We start from the raw sequence: 15328 nt of genomic DNA, 5'->3' as shown, positions 1-15328 counted from the left end.
TTCTTGTTACTGAATGTGTGTGAAGAAGAAGTGAGTGTGTGTCAACAATTGAGAGTCCCAAAAATGGCCATAGTCATCATGATGTCACTCATTGGTTTGTCACCTGCATTTTTGAAATCTGGAGTCCTGCATTTTTTTGCCGTCAGCTAGAGGTTGACGATATGACCTGAGATTCAGATCATGTTTTCTCTCCTGTTTTCTTTTTCTTTTTGTGGTAACGGTATATCCTGGTATTGCAGTGTTAAAAGGGATCACGCATTAGAATGCTTATTCACTCCCCTTTCCCCCCTCAAACAAAACCTGTTTGATGCGATCCTCAACTCATTTCTGTGCAGAACCTGAGAAAGATGTTTTTATAAGTCACTGTGTTCAGTTCTCTTGGTTCTTGGCTCTTTCATAATAAAAGTGGTTCAGCAACATTATAACTGGGTCGTGTTGTAGTCAAGACCACAGTAACCGAGAACAAGACATACCTGAGACCGGAGTGCTTTGAGACAAGAGACAAGACCAAGACATTTATGGATCAAGACAGAGTCAAGACCAAGGCAGGGTGAGACCAACATAAGACCAAGACCAAGGTGGGGTGAGATCAACATAAGACCAAGACCAAGGCAGGGTGAGACCAACATAAGACCAAGACCAAGGCGGGGTGAGACCAACATAAGACCAAGACCAAGATAGGGTGAGACCAACATAAGACCAAGACCAAGGCAGGGTGAGACCAACATAAGACCAAGACCAAGGCAGGGTGAGACCAACATAAGACCAAGACCAAGGCAGGGTGAGACCAACATAAGACCAAGACCAAGGCGGGGTGAGACCAACATAAGACCAAGACCAAGATAGGGTGAGACCAACATAAGACCAAGACCAAGGCAGGGTGAGACCAACATAAGACCAAGACCAAGATAGGGTGAGACCAACATAAGACCAAGACCAAGATAGGGTGAGACCAACATTAGACCAAGACCAAGATAGGGTGAGACCAACATTAGACCAAGACCAAGATAGGGTGAGACCAACATAAGACCAAGACCAAGGCAGGGTGAGACCAACATAAGACCAAAACCAAGGCGGGGTGAGACCAACATTAGACCAAGACCAAGATAGGGTGACATCTTGAGTACAGCAGGCGTGTCTCTTACTTAGACCGTAACACCGGGAAGGTTGCAACCGTAACCGGGGGATACAAATCTATTTGAGTTTTTGGGTTTTCCTTCTAATAACAGTAAGGACGTTAAGATAGCCTATCAGTGGTAGTCTTCACTGGTCTTGATTTAGTCCCCCTAGTCCATGACAAGGCCAAGTAAAAATGCTTTTGATCCCGAGATGATACAGATACCTTCAAAAAGTGGTCTTGAGACCAGAGTTCTACAACACTATAACTGGGGGCTTTCATTGTGAAGGATTTGTTGGAAATAAAATTTGTTTAACATTAATTCAATGGAGCTTCTGCGACGCTACAGAACAGAACATAATACAGTTGCCAGAATTGATACCGGTTTACCACACACCCTAGCTGTGTAACAATTCAGCTGTTCAGTTTTCTTGAAGAGAGAAATGAGCTATAGAGACCAAAACAGTTTTTGCAGCAGCCTGTAATCATTTTTATTTCTGCTATAAAGTTGGACATTTTAACATGGGGCTCTGTGGGGACTGACTCACTTTTGGAGACAGCCTCTAGTGGACACACAATGTACTGCAGTTTTTTTTAAACTTGAGTTGTGGTTTCAGCTTGCGTGTTTACATTATTAATTCTTGAACTCCTTTCAGTCTGCACAGTGAAGTCTGAGGACAAGTGTTCATCAACTTTCCATTTCTAACCTATATTCTCCCATCAGCCCCTCCTCCTTTCTCCCTCCTTTCATCTTCTCCTCCTCATTATAATTTTGTTAATATACATTTTCTAAATCCCCCACCATCACCCACTGCTTTTCTTCTTCCTCTCACCCTCTCCACTCTTCCCACTCCTTGAAAGCTGGAAATCAGGACAGTTAAGCAGCGGAGGGGTTAAGTGGAACCGTGCTTCGTGATTGGCTCCCGGCCGGCGGCCTGAACCAGCCTACAGAAAGAGGTAACCAGGCAACCTCAGAGAGGGAGAGAGAGAGAGAGAGAGAGAGAGGGAAAGAGAGAGAGAGAGCCGGGAGAGGGGGCAGAGGAGCAGAAAAACGCGCTGAAAGCAGCCTGCATAGTTTGGAGGGGTATCGTGGAAAAAGATGTAACGGAGCTCGCACGCGCTCTCCCCGGAATGGAAAAGTGGATTACTGTCCCCGCACACACACACTGTGGATGTCTGAACGCGGCACCGGGACATACTTAGTGGATTCTATAACGCCTTTTCTCAACATGGGAACTAACTGTGCTCTTTCTCGCTGTAGTGTAAAGGTAAGAGCGCAGAGCCCGTCCTGTCCGCGTGCGCACAGTGTCCAGAGACTGGTCTGTGTGTGTGTGTGTGTGTGTGTGTGTGATAGTTTGTGTGAGTGTGTTTGGACCTAAAATGAGCCTGTGGATTCACTGTGCGCTGCTGCAATGAATTATCTACTGCTGCTGCTGCTGCTGCTGCTGCTGATGATGATGATGGTGCATCGGGATTTTAGTGTGCGCGCATATGTTTGTGTGTCAGTGTGTGTTTGACCGGTGTTTGGGGGAGTGACCCCCTCTCTTGAACATAGCTAGTTGTTCTTGGGGGTCTGTGTGTGTGTGTGTGTGTGTGTGTGTGTGTGTGTGTGTGTGTGTGTGTGTGTGTGTGTGTGTGTGTGTGTTAGGCGGGATGAGAGAGAGAGCCGGAGCTCTGCTGCATTCAGCTTCAGCCTCTCCCGCTCGTCTCACTTCGGCTGCAGAATTTAACGTAAAGTGATAAAACCATCACAGGTTTTCACCCCTGTGGTCTCGCTGCATCTTTCATGTTTTACGTGAACCTCGGTGCATTTCTTGCGTGGTGTCTGTGCGTTTTTTTTAGCCCCAAAGAAAATGATGTTCGAAAAGAGGACAGCCGCTCTGTGGTGCACCGTGGAGACTTTATGAAAACCTAATTATACTTGATTTATTTTTATATCTCTTCACACTTTATTGATCCTACTGTGCGCACCAAGCTGATGTTTTATTTCACTTTGTAGCCGACATGTGCACATCCACACGGGCTGTATTCACTTTATTTAACGCTCGTTTACGCGCGGAGGTTTCCTGCTCTAAAATGATGCTCCTGATGTGTGTATGGAGGGGATTCGGTTTTACTTTGGAGTGAGGGGAAATTAAGTGAGACGCTGTGCAGTGGAGGTTGTGGTGCGGAGGTTACAGTCAGTGGGCTTTGGTTGACGGGGTAAGAGAGAGCGGGTAGGAGGAGAGCTGCCGAATGGGAGCCCTGGTCAGTTTGCTGTTGAGGTGGGGGGGGGGGGGGGGGGGGGGGGGGGGGGCGGAGGAGGCGGTGGTGGTAGTGGAGGTGGGGGCTCCGCTGCAGCTAAAAGCCGCATTAATCATGAGGCTGTGGAGCTCTGCAGACCCTCACCCTGCTCTCTGCTTCTGTCTGACACTCAGCCTGCTCCATGTGTGTGAGTGTGTGAGTGTATGCATGTGTCAGTTTGGAATACAACCAAATCACACATCGGAGTGTTTCTGAGGTTTTGTTTCAGGCCTAAAATCAGTCTAATACATGCAACCTGCACATGCTGAATTTCTTTCACTGCACAGCTGCTCTCTTATTAACTTTAACTTAACTGTAATTTGTGCCACTGTAACATCACTTGTTACTCTGACACATTTCTCTTCTGTTATCAGTTACTCAGCTGGTTCAGAATTTCATGACACAATGATGATACTCTTTTCATAAAGGCACACAATTTTTTCTTGCATTACGGCACCTGTATTTGCAACTTCAAACAAAAGACAGAGTTCAAACAAAAGATACAAACATACATGCGTTTGAAATAACATTACCTTCTCACAAAACACAGTATTCAGTAGAGGTGGGGCAAAAAATCGATACAGTGTAGTATCGCGATATTTTAAGTGGCAATATTATGTCGTCTCATGGCGTCCAAATATGATATTTTAGATATGCTTTTTAATATGGGACATAATATGCAGTTAAAAAGCTTAATCGCTATACTTTGTATCGCAGTTCTCAGCATATCGCCAAATTTTTTAAAATCGCAATAGAATCGTATCGTGTCTCGTGATAATATCGTATATCGTGGGGACTCTGGTGATTTCCACCCCTAGTATTCAGGGAGCTGCAAAGAACAATATGATACATGATAACAACAATATCATGATACCAAGATTTTACATTGTTGATTGATTGCAAGACAAACGCATCACGATATCTGATTAACTAAAGCTGTTTTTACACATGCACGCCTGAGAACTTCTAAGGAATTTTCCTGAAAGTCCCTAGATGTGGCTTTTCACACATGCACCAGTGTGTGTGTGTGTCGGGGGTGGGGTGGGGGGGAGTCTTGTGATGCATGACATGACGTAAAACGAAGCAACAGAGTAAAAGGTTATAATGAAATATTTGCCTTTATATGCTATGTTTGCTCGACAGAATTACAATGGAGGAGAACATACTGGCGAACAAAATAAATGCAGCAGTTTCCTTATGTGGATATCGTACCGGTTGCGTGCGCACACTCTATGGTTGTGCATCGATTTGCTTGGTATGACCATCACCACCACCTCCCACTCGCTTGAGGTGAATTCTACTGGTTCTATCCTGCTCTGTTCTCACATCATCTCACTGAGCCTTTCTGAGGAAAACAATTCTGCAGGGTTGTCAGGAGAAACTCTGGATAAAGTCAGCATGTGTCAGGTTTTTCTTCGGCTTCACCGTTTAACTTATTTTCTCTGCTGTTCTTTTATCCAATGTCTTCCTTTTTGGATGATGTACTTACCTTAAGTTTCCCTCGTTCTTCTCATAACGTAGTAACAAAGTGATATAAATTGCCACGGTAATCGGTTTAAGCCACCATATTTATTCTTAGATTAAATATCAATATTTGAAACTACTGATATTGTAATTGCAGAGTAAGCATATGCACAGGTTAAACTACCACAAAAAGTACCCAAAAGACTACTTCAAATTTAAAAACACCTGTCACACAGTCGATACATCCAATAAAGTGACCTCATAATGAATAAACTTGAGTAAGAATTCCTCCGCACATTTTACAGCTGTATGTTGTTATTTAAGCTTTTGAAGTAGACATTTGAATGCCTCTCTGTTTTTCTTTTACTTTTGCCAAGGTTAAGGAGTTTCTCTCCCTCGCTGCCTCACAGAGCTCTTACTTCTGCCTGTATGGGCCCAGCAGGCGACTCGGGGGCTCCATGGAAACCTGCTTTGTGCTCAGACTGAAAGAAAAGACTGTTGAAGAGTCTTTTTCTTTCAGTTCCACTCTCCGTCTGCTCCTTCACAGTCTCTGCCTCCCTTTTTTTTTAGCCAGTTTACACAACCCATTCTGTCTCGTGTAATTCATGTCTTTCCCATGCAGTGTAGTTTGTCCTGTCTTGAATGGCAGACTGTTTGAATAAATGAATGTTGGGCTGAAGCTTTACAGCACAGAGCTGTTATTAGTGTGTTCTTCACATCAGGACTCATGTGAACCTGCAGCTCTCTGTTCCGGTTCTTGGAGCTTTTAGCAGCTTTTGAAACACTAAGCCTGTAACTCTGAATTTGTGTCTCAGTCGGAGACTCTGTGTTCCTCTGGTATTTGGAAAGCTCTTCTGTTTTTTCCCTCTCAGAACAGTTTTGTGCTGAACAGAATTTTATCTGAAACCATGAGGATGTCTGCTTAGAAAAACGACAGGCTGTGAAAAATAAAGAGACACCTGCAGAGACTTACATGGAGCTCAGGGTGTTTCTGTAACGGCGCTCTTTGTAAGTTTAAATCCATGCACTTTAGAAGTAAGGGTGGGAGGGGCTTATTGAACAGTGCACATAGTTCGGACTTAAACCCCAACTGGCGCCAAACCAGGTCCAGATTAGTCACTTTACGACCACAGAGTCATACTGCAACCTCATAATTAATGAGGCTGCCCACTTTTCTGAGGCACCCCACTGACACCTGTTTCCATGGATACAACTCAACGTCAAAGCAAACTGACAGACCTTCCAAGTAACCTACTCGACACGACTCCGGCTGTGAGTCAGAAGCCGTTCTTTTAGCTGAGGTGGAACAACACACATGTCTCTATGAACTATAACAAAGATTCAAAAGCCCTTCGCCTTATAATCTACCATTTATTTCTTATCTCCAACAACACAACTCCTTTTTTAGACTCCCTTAAGTAACAGAGGCACTGCTAGGTGCTGCAGGCAAGTAGAGGGGCCCAGACGGATGATGACATTTTCGAACCACAGCAGTGGCTCAAAATGTGAAAAGCTTAAAATGACAGTAGGAAACCTCCCTAAGGGGGCCCCATCTGATAGCCCTCACTATCGTCTCGCTACTCAGCGACATGTGCATTATTCCTGTGAAAAAAGATTTTCAATTAAAGTTGCCAACAGAAAATGAAGAGAGATTCTTGGAGTGCAAAAGAAAGAGCAAAAAGAGAGACATGACATGCTCAATCCAACCTCCATTCAACAAACAAACGTTTTGAAAGTTGTTTTCTGCTCCTCGTGACGACAGACCAGACAAAGCATGACTTTTTACTCATCTCCATCAGGAAGCTGTTATTTCAGCAAACTGAATTCACGTTATTTGCAAATAAATCACAAGAAAATAGTTTTATAGTTCAGGCTCATACCTCCGAAGTGAGCACTGTGTAGACTCTGCAGATGAACAGGCATTACTTTGGGATGTTATGGACTTAGAAATGACATAAACGCTGCACAGAATAGGAAGTCTTGCCAAGAAGAAGTTTAACGCCAACCGCCGGCTTCACCGCAGTTACTGAGAAATATGCATCACACGATCTATAATGTGTTCCAAGATGATAATAATACAGACATGAATCAGACCCAGTCCACTTCTTTTTGGGTGCAATTTGCACAATAATTTGTTGCGAAACTCCCCTTCCGTTCAGGTGCAGTTTCTCTCAGTCTTTGGTGAGTAATCCAAATGCAGATACACTTTAGGTTACATTTTGTTTTACTTCTGTGTATCTTCATGATCAACTTTCTCGCCTGCTTTGTGACGTTTGATTCTTTGTCTTTTGTTTTTTTAATATGCGCATTACATGCTCAACCATAAACCCAGAGGTCAAACATTGAATTTAATCACAAAATAACTTAAGATGTTACAGCCCATTCTTTCAATAATCTACTTTATCCCCAAGTTTTGAAAACAAAATCTGCCCCCATGCTGAAGTACCAATGAGGCTTTTCTTAGAGATCCAGTCTAAAGAAATCAACATGAGTAAAAGGTCAAGTTACTAAAGAAAAAGTTCTGTATGACGTCATAGACAGGACAAAATAACACGAAGAGAGCATGGTCAGTTCTGAAAAATAACTGTCCTCTTGTATTTAACCTGCCTGTGGAGTCAAACAAACTTCTTTACAGACCTCCTCCTACATCATTCTCGTCTCAGGATCGAAAGCATGAAACAACTGATATTTCCTTTTTGGCTGCATCTAAAGTAGACAAAAACTGTACACTCTCCCTCCTCAGGTGTTTTATTATGTGCCTCCTTCTCCTTCAGCTCTGACTCAGACTGAAGCAGCACAGTCAGACTCAAACATGCTGCAGTTTTCCTTAAATATGCAAATACAGCTTGGAGTCAATTCCAGGGAAACATAAACCTCCCTGTCTCCCATAGAGACAGCTTTTATCATGTTTCTCCATTCATTCATTCATTCATTCACAATTTACTTTCATTTGTCAGCAATATGGACAGCAAAGGAATCTTTTGCAATGGAGTAAAAGACCATAGAAGAATAAATCTCTGCTAAAAGACAGAGGGGGAATTGACCGTCTGCTCGCTGTCATTCCTGTTGATCCCCATCCTGTGTGTGTGAGTGTGTATGTGCGTGTGTGTGTGTGTGCGCGTGTGTGTGTGTGTGTGTGTGTGTGTGTGTGTGTGTGTTTGTGTTTGCATGTCATTCTCTGAAATATAACTGGCATTGAGAATGTATTTACAGCCTCCTGGGAGCATGTGTATGTGTTTGCTTTCTTTTTCCACATAAAGGCGGTGTGTGTTTGTGATATCTTACAAATACACACACACACACACACACACACACACACACACACACACACACACACACACATACACACACTGTCTCCTCTGCAGGGAGTGAGGGGTCTGTGAGAGTCCATCCAGAGGTTCGGATCGGAGCTGCCAGCTAATCTGCCTCTGCAGTCGTTAATCTCTAATCTGCTTAAAACACTCTCAATCTGTCCACACCGCTGGGATTATCATCTGCAGACACAACAGCAGCGTGCACACACACTCACACACACAGCGTCTGTGTGCGTGAGTGTGAAAAGGCTGCAGCGTGGGTTTTGGCATCGCTCTGCGTCAGACTGTGAAACAGAACAAGCTGATAAACAGAGCTGCAAAGACTAATCGTTTAATCAATGAGTTGATCAATAGAGAAGTAACAACGATTGCTAACTTTAATTTGGCTAATTTCTCCTCATAACTTCAGGATGTACAATGGCTAGAATAATTTACTTGATCTAAATGCTACGTTTCAAAACAACCAAATTCTAAAAGTGTTAATTTGAACCAAAACAGAAAGAAATGGTGAGCTTGAAATGATTTAATGTCAAAAACTTCAGGCTGACCGGCTGGCGGCTGTTATTGTATTGATGTCTGCAGCCTGCTAACGTAGCCGTGTAACTTTTATGTTTTTCAAGATTTATTTGATAGGACAGTTGATCGAGTATAATAAGGGAGAGAGATCAGAGCATGACGTGCAGGAAATGAGCCACAGGTCAGACTTGAACTTGGAGGACTGTATTCTCCATGAAGGAGGCGCAAGCTAACCGCTACAGGCCACGTCACCCCAGCCATATTAAATATTATGTTCATAGCTTTGGACACCTGACTCAGACTTTTGTGAGTCACGTGAGTTAAGCTTTTTGATACAAAACTTTATTTGTAGCTTTTTAAAGTGCAGTGTTTAAAAGAAAATGCTGAGTTAATCATCAAGCTTTACCACAAAGAAGTATTCCAGTCACATCGCTGACGTTTAATGACGTCATTTAACTTCAAGTAAGGATTTGATTCAGTCAGTGAGCTGGGAGGAGAAACAAAAACGGAACACAACAAAGAAATGCAGAGCCAATCAGAGATCTGTTTTTTAATTTTATTTGCAACCTCACTTGCTGTCGCTCTGAGTTCAATGATGCAGATGAAATAGGAGAGAGGTGCAGAGAATTCAATGACAAAATGAGGTCTAGATTATTCAAATCCTTGACTTTATCATCTTACAAAACCTTTGTATTGAGCACATTTCGTGCAAAGATGTTCACAAATTAATATATGCATCCCTGAGCAGGAATTGTAAATGTGTATCAACTGTACATTGTACGGATCAACTTTTAAAATCAAAAGTATCTGCAGTTTAGAACAACCAACTGTTGAGTCCAGCTTGGTCATAAGGAGCTTTAAGCGTCTTCATTTCATCATAAATGAATTCCAAAGTTAAATCAGATCTTTCCTGTAGTCATTTTGTCACTAACAGGGTGAAAATGAATGAAATTCTTTGTTTCATTCATTCTTATCAAACCTCTGCAGTCTCCTTCTCTCGTCGTCTTCATCACGGCTCCATCTTTAACCTCTCTGTGTTTCCTCACGTCGTCTCTGTTCTTCTCTTTCCTCCTTTTTCTCTGAGCAAATCTCTGGCTCTGCGTCTCTCTCTGCCTGTAGCGTTGCTTCAGGGATGCCCCGTGTTTCTGAGATGTTAATTGTGGAACAGAAACTCTTGTTTTCCTTCCTCACATTCACATCATCATTATCACATTCTCCTCTCGGTCCTCCTGAACCCTCCTGCTCTCCTAGCACCACTTTGGACTGAAACCACAGAGGTGTTCACTTTGGTAATGAGTTTTCACAGCAAACAAAAGCACTTCAGCACAGGACACACACACGCACACACACACACACACACACACACAGGGAGGCATGCGGCACACTGGAGTCACAGCACATTAACACTTCAATTAATTTAACGCCTTACATTCTCATTTCCCCAGAAGTCAAGATCCCTGACCACCCCATCTTCTCTCTCTCACTCTCTCTCTCTCTCTCTCTCACACACACACACACACACACACACACACACACACACACACACACAGTGATCTTGGCCCTGTGTCGTGCCTCAGCAGACCCCAGCAGTATTACACGCTCCTTGTGACATTTAGTCGCTGCAGAGAAAGCTGCAAACAAAGCGTCATAAATTACATTTTAATTTGTGTTCTGAGCCTTTCATGCAGCGTGTACCGAGCAGCAGAGATGCCTGCTCCTGCACTGCGCTCTTCATTCAGCCTGTACAATAGATAATGAATGCATGCAGGGGGAGAGGGAGCGGGTTTAGCCGGGGGGTTTGTTAGCTACACTTCCCCTTGTGGATCGGCTCCACTGACTTCCACACTCGCTGTGAGACTGAAACAAAGTTAGAGGAAGAAACAGACGCAGACGGGAACGGAAGGATGTTTTCCCTCCGAGGATTTCCTCTTTATATTTCTCTCTTTCTTTCTCCCTCTTTGTCGCCCTCACTTTCACTCCATCTGTGCACTTTTTTCTGCGGCTGCACACTAATGAATTTTTAAATGTCCCATGATCCCTGCCTTTGTCTCTCTCTGTTTGTAAAGATTAGCCACAATTCAATATCCATCATTAGCTCCTGTCTTCAACACGCTCCATTCACTCGGAGGTAACTCAAGATGGGATGAGACCACCAGAGGATGTGATGTTTCTGAGGTTTTAAAGCCATACGCTGAGTATTTGGATAACATGTAGAGCAATAAGTGAAAGTGATTCCCCAAAAGAAAAAAAACTGTTTCCAGTTTTCAGTTAAGGAGCTTTTTGCTGAGCTGTCCCTGTGGAACATGATAAACGTCAAGTTATATTTTTTCTTTTCACTTTGGTGTTTGGAGCACCCTCTTGCCCTTCATGTCCACTAGTTTTTCATAGCAAAGAAGACCAAGTTAGCTCCAATAAACCTTTGGAGTGGGAAGTTAGCATGAACTTTAAATTGAACCTCGCATGCATGCAAAAAGTTGCAGACTGATATCTGTCTGTCGTCATTGTTGCTACATTATTACGAGTGATCTGTTGGATACATGATTACGTGTAATAATGTCCAAAGTTAGCATCAAGTTAGTTATTGCATAATGAGGTTTATCAATATGTCCAGTGAACCAGTCTTATCTTCTGAAAATGAAAACAATCATCATCCATGTTTGATTTAACCAACTTCTGAACTCAGCTGACCACGTAAGATAAACAGCGGGCATTGTGTGGTTGACAAAGAAGTAGATTGTATCCGTTGCATAATGTGTCGTTTAGAGCTGTGAATTCATCACAATTTTATCATCATTGCGACATGAGCATTTGCAGTGAACACATTGCGAAATGATTTAATGTTAAAAAGCCATGCTTTCTTACTCAGCATGTGTACATTTGATCTGTTGGATGGAGGCCTGGGCAGAGGCGCTGCAGGAAAGGCAGGCAACTGCTTGGGGCCCGAGACTAGTATGAGGAAACGTTTGGCGATAACGTTCTGAAAACGTTTGGCGATAACGTTCTGAAAACGTTTGGCGATAACTTTCATGTGACATGTTTGCAACATGTTTGAAACAGGCATAATGTTAGACATGAAGAACATCATAACTACTGTAAAAAGTGCTCTTTGATATTTGTTTCATCGTCACACTTCATATAGTGATCGCAATACTGAACCATTTAATCTCACATGGTATAATACTTATATCATGCAGGCATAGTTTCATTGAAGACATGATACAGTTCTATAATGAACCCTAACACATTATCTCTGCAAAACACAGCAACACTCTGCAGTATCTATTTTTTCACTTTGCCCTTTCATGGTCAGTCCTCTCATTCATGAAAAAGTGATGAGCGTCTCTGACCCTGATTTGTTTGACAGATGAGGTGCTGGTAACCTATATTCTGTTCCTGTGAGCCGGACATCTGTTACAGCAGAGCAGAAAGGGAGGGGGGGGGGAATCAGAAACACATCCCAAGCTGCACTGGGATGCTGCTTGATTCATCCTGGAGAGCTGTTACTCTGAACATACGTTGGTTTCTGCGTTGAATCAACATTATAGCATACACTGAAGGTTAGCGTAGCCTTGTACCTATGCAGAAGCCTACGTACGTAGCCTGGCATGCATCTCCTCAAAAATGTAACTACCCATCAAAATGACGCAGAGCCCAAGCCCTGTGATTGTCTACAGGCATAGTGTATGTACTCTGGTGAGAGAGAAATGGCTGAAGATGACCAACCAATTTGTCAAATCTACTTGACAACATGTGAAAAATATTGGGAGTGCATTTCCTCATCCATGTCTCTTAGGGCGCACTCACACTAGCAAAGTTGTACGGTACTGTGCTTAAGCCTGATTGACAAGAGCAAACATGCCCCCCCCACCGCCTCGATTTATTTATTCAGCTGCCTTACGTTAATCTCCTACGATGGCTCCTCTCTTTTCTTCTTTGCAAAAATAGCAGTATAATTAACTAGCGCTCAATATTTCTCAGCTTCAACTCAAACATATTACCCTCGGTTTTAGTCGCAATGGTTTCTTATTCTCGAAAAAAATGCACTGCCAACTAGCGTTATAGGCGGAGTATTGCAAAGCTACGCAGACACATCAACACACGAGTATGTTGTGCTCACACATCGGAGCGATGGTGTGGATTCAAACCTGGCTGTACAGACTCATGTAAAGCACACATATCACATCACATCACATCACATCACATCACATCACATCACATCACATCATATCACACACTTCTGCAGTTATGTACATCTTGTGTGCTTAATCTGGTGGCTCTTTCAGCACTTTGTGATCACAGAACAGAGTTTTATGGTTTCATGGGTCATGAAATCTGATTTGCCCATAAACCAAGTTAACTTTCAATTAAGGTGGAAACATAAAAGTGATCAAAAATGGATTCTGTTTCATGCTGCATTAAAGCAATAGTGAAAAACCTCTGCAGCTGCAGGTTTAAGTGTTTTTGATTTTTTTCTTCCTGTAACTGACTTTTGTTCACAACCAGGTAGAGCTCATTACTAATCCCAAACAAAGATACAATTGTAAAACACGGATTTGTAAAACAGAGTTTTAAAGAAATGGCATCTATATAAGTAGATGGGAGAAATTGTGAATAAATAAAGAATATAATTAAAACATCAATAAAACATTTCTTAAGAAAAGGATTCAAATGCTGCGACAGAAACATTGAAACCGGCAAAGTTCTCCAAGAAAAGGAAGTCTAAAATGTTACTACAACACTTCTCATTAGTCAGTTTGATTTATTTTTTAGATACCGCAGAAGACTCTGTTCCTTCTTTACAGTTATTCTGTATGTTTTTTAAGTCTAGTGGGACATTTATATAAATGATGGAATAATTTAGATCAGTATATGTTGGAATATTGGCATTATTACATGCAACAAAATATGACGCCAAATTTGGGCCTTTACAATTCTTTATTTTGATCTGCAGGAGCACACACCTGGACCTACGGTGGCCCTGAAGGTCAAGTACACACATGTTTTATGATTGCAAATTGATTGCATTTCACCAGACGACAAAAACACTTCAGTAAAAGCATAAATATACTACTTGGAAAACATTTAATTTACTTTCAGAAAAAATCCCTTAACTTCCTTTTCGCAGAAGGTGAAATATTTTTGCATTTGACCTTCAGGGCCACCGTATGGCCCCCTGATGACCTCTTTTACTCAACTGCCATCCTCTATATCCTAGCCAAATTTCGGTTCTTCTTTATAAATATATACATTTTGTCACATTTATTCAGATTAGGCACTTTTCTTATTTCTTTAAGATGCAGCTCTGAACTCTTTGAACAGAAAGAACACACAATAAAAAAACACCTTTTTAATGACCCTTCATTCTGTATATCCCTCCTGTGCCAGTCTTTTCATTTTTCCTCGTATTAATGTTGTTTACTGGCGGCTGTAAGAGGATTTCTCCCGCAGACACATAAATACACATTAGGAATAAAGATAAAATGAATCAGTCCTCACTTAACTGCTGGGAATTTCCAGCTTGCATCAGCCCAGAGCTAGTTAGCATGGCTTTGTGCTTTAGATTGAGCTGTAAAAGTGGAGCTTTAGTACCGCTGAGGATGTGTTTATTAGATCAGCATTTACAGAAAATAAATTACAACTGTGGGTTTCATTTTATGAAAGCCGAACGTAGCTTTAAACTGCGTTTAGCAGTTTATTATGAGTACTAGTGAAGGGAAGACCCTCACTTAAACCGTGCAGTAAGAAGCTTTGATAACGTATCAGGTTCTCATGGATAATCCTGTGTGTTAGCAAACAGACATCACTAATCCTGCAGAAACAGAGAAACACAACCTCCCATTAAATCCCCCTCCTCTCCTACCTGTTCAGTAATACAGTGTTTACAGGTGTGTAACTGGGGGTTTAAATCACTAAGTGATGTAAAGAGATGGGGGTCTTCTGTTCAGTAGTGTGTCTTAGAACACCGCACAGGATTGTATTCTTAATTCCAATCCAGCCAATCCAGAAGAATCCTGTGATGTTTGACCTGACTGTAATAATATAGTGAGATCCTCCTCTTTTTTTAATAAGACCGTGTAAAGCAATTTGCTTGCAGCATCTCTTTTGCATGAAAACTGAACACTTTTTCACGTTGGTCAAGTGGAACAACCAATCCTTGACGAATATACTGCTAGTCACAGTTAAAAACCTTGTGGCCCAAAATAGAATTTAGAAACACCCCAAAAAAAAATCTTAGAAAAGAGATTTTTTTGTCAAACTGGGAGGACTCAAAAAAACTAACACATTGATCTAAGATTTTCTATCATGAGTTTTTTATCCATCGAGGTTTGATACTTTGAAAACTTGCAACTGAGTAAATGTGTTTTTCAGCGAAGGAGTAAAAACACCTCTGCATATGTTCACAGTCTGTCGAACATCTCTCCAAACAGTCACCATTTTTCATTGTGAAGAAAAACATACAATCCTGGGACTGAGTGACACATTTAGCAGGTTTATAAATATGGATTAAAAGTGCATTCAAGAAGTTTGTGTGTGAGCGAGGGTGTGTGTGTGGACAGGGGTCTTCTTTAAGGATGAATGGAGGATTTAATCACCTGCTCTCAGGTCATTTGTGCTCCTTGATCGAGCGCCACAG

At 42.1% G+C, this 15328-nt stretch overlaps 2 protein-coding genes across 3 annotated transcripts in view; one reads left to right on the top strand and one right to left on the bottom strand.

Annotated features, from left to right (window-relative positions):
- The window catches only part of dab1a (DAB adaptor protein 1a), a 109899-nt gene that overhangs the window by 10483 nt on the left and 84088 nt on the right, over nucleotides 1–15328 (top strand). Inside the window, exon 1 of one of the 2 annotated variants that reach the window (XM_061031863.1) lies at nucleotides 2149–2385. The exons of the other annotated variant lie outside the window; for it this stretch is intronic. The gene's annotated coding sequence lies outside the window, so the exon portion shown is untranslated. Of the gene's footprint in view, nucleotides 1–2148; nucleotides 2386–15328 lie in introns of those variants that run through there. 2 annotated transcript variants of the gene reach the window in all.
- Nucleotides 3464–15328, bottom strand: part of bloc1s2 (biogenesis of lysosomal organelles complex-1, subunit 2) — a 287967-nt gene continuing 276102 nt past the window's right edge. The window contains exon 6 of the transcript XR_009666850.1: nucleotides 3464–3473. The gene's annotated coding sequence lies outside the window, so the exon portion shown is untranslated. The remainder of the gene's footprint in view (nucleotides 3474–15328) is intronic.

Source organism: Labrus mixtus, chromosome 3, assembly GCF_963584025.1.
Source record: "Labrus mixtus chromosome 3, fLabMix1.1, whole genome shotgun sequence".
Lineage (NCBI taxonomy): Eukaryota > Metazoa > Chordata > Actinopteri > Labriformes > Labridae > Labrus > Labrus mixtus.
This window is presented reverse-complemented; position numbering and strand designations above follow the sequence as displayed.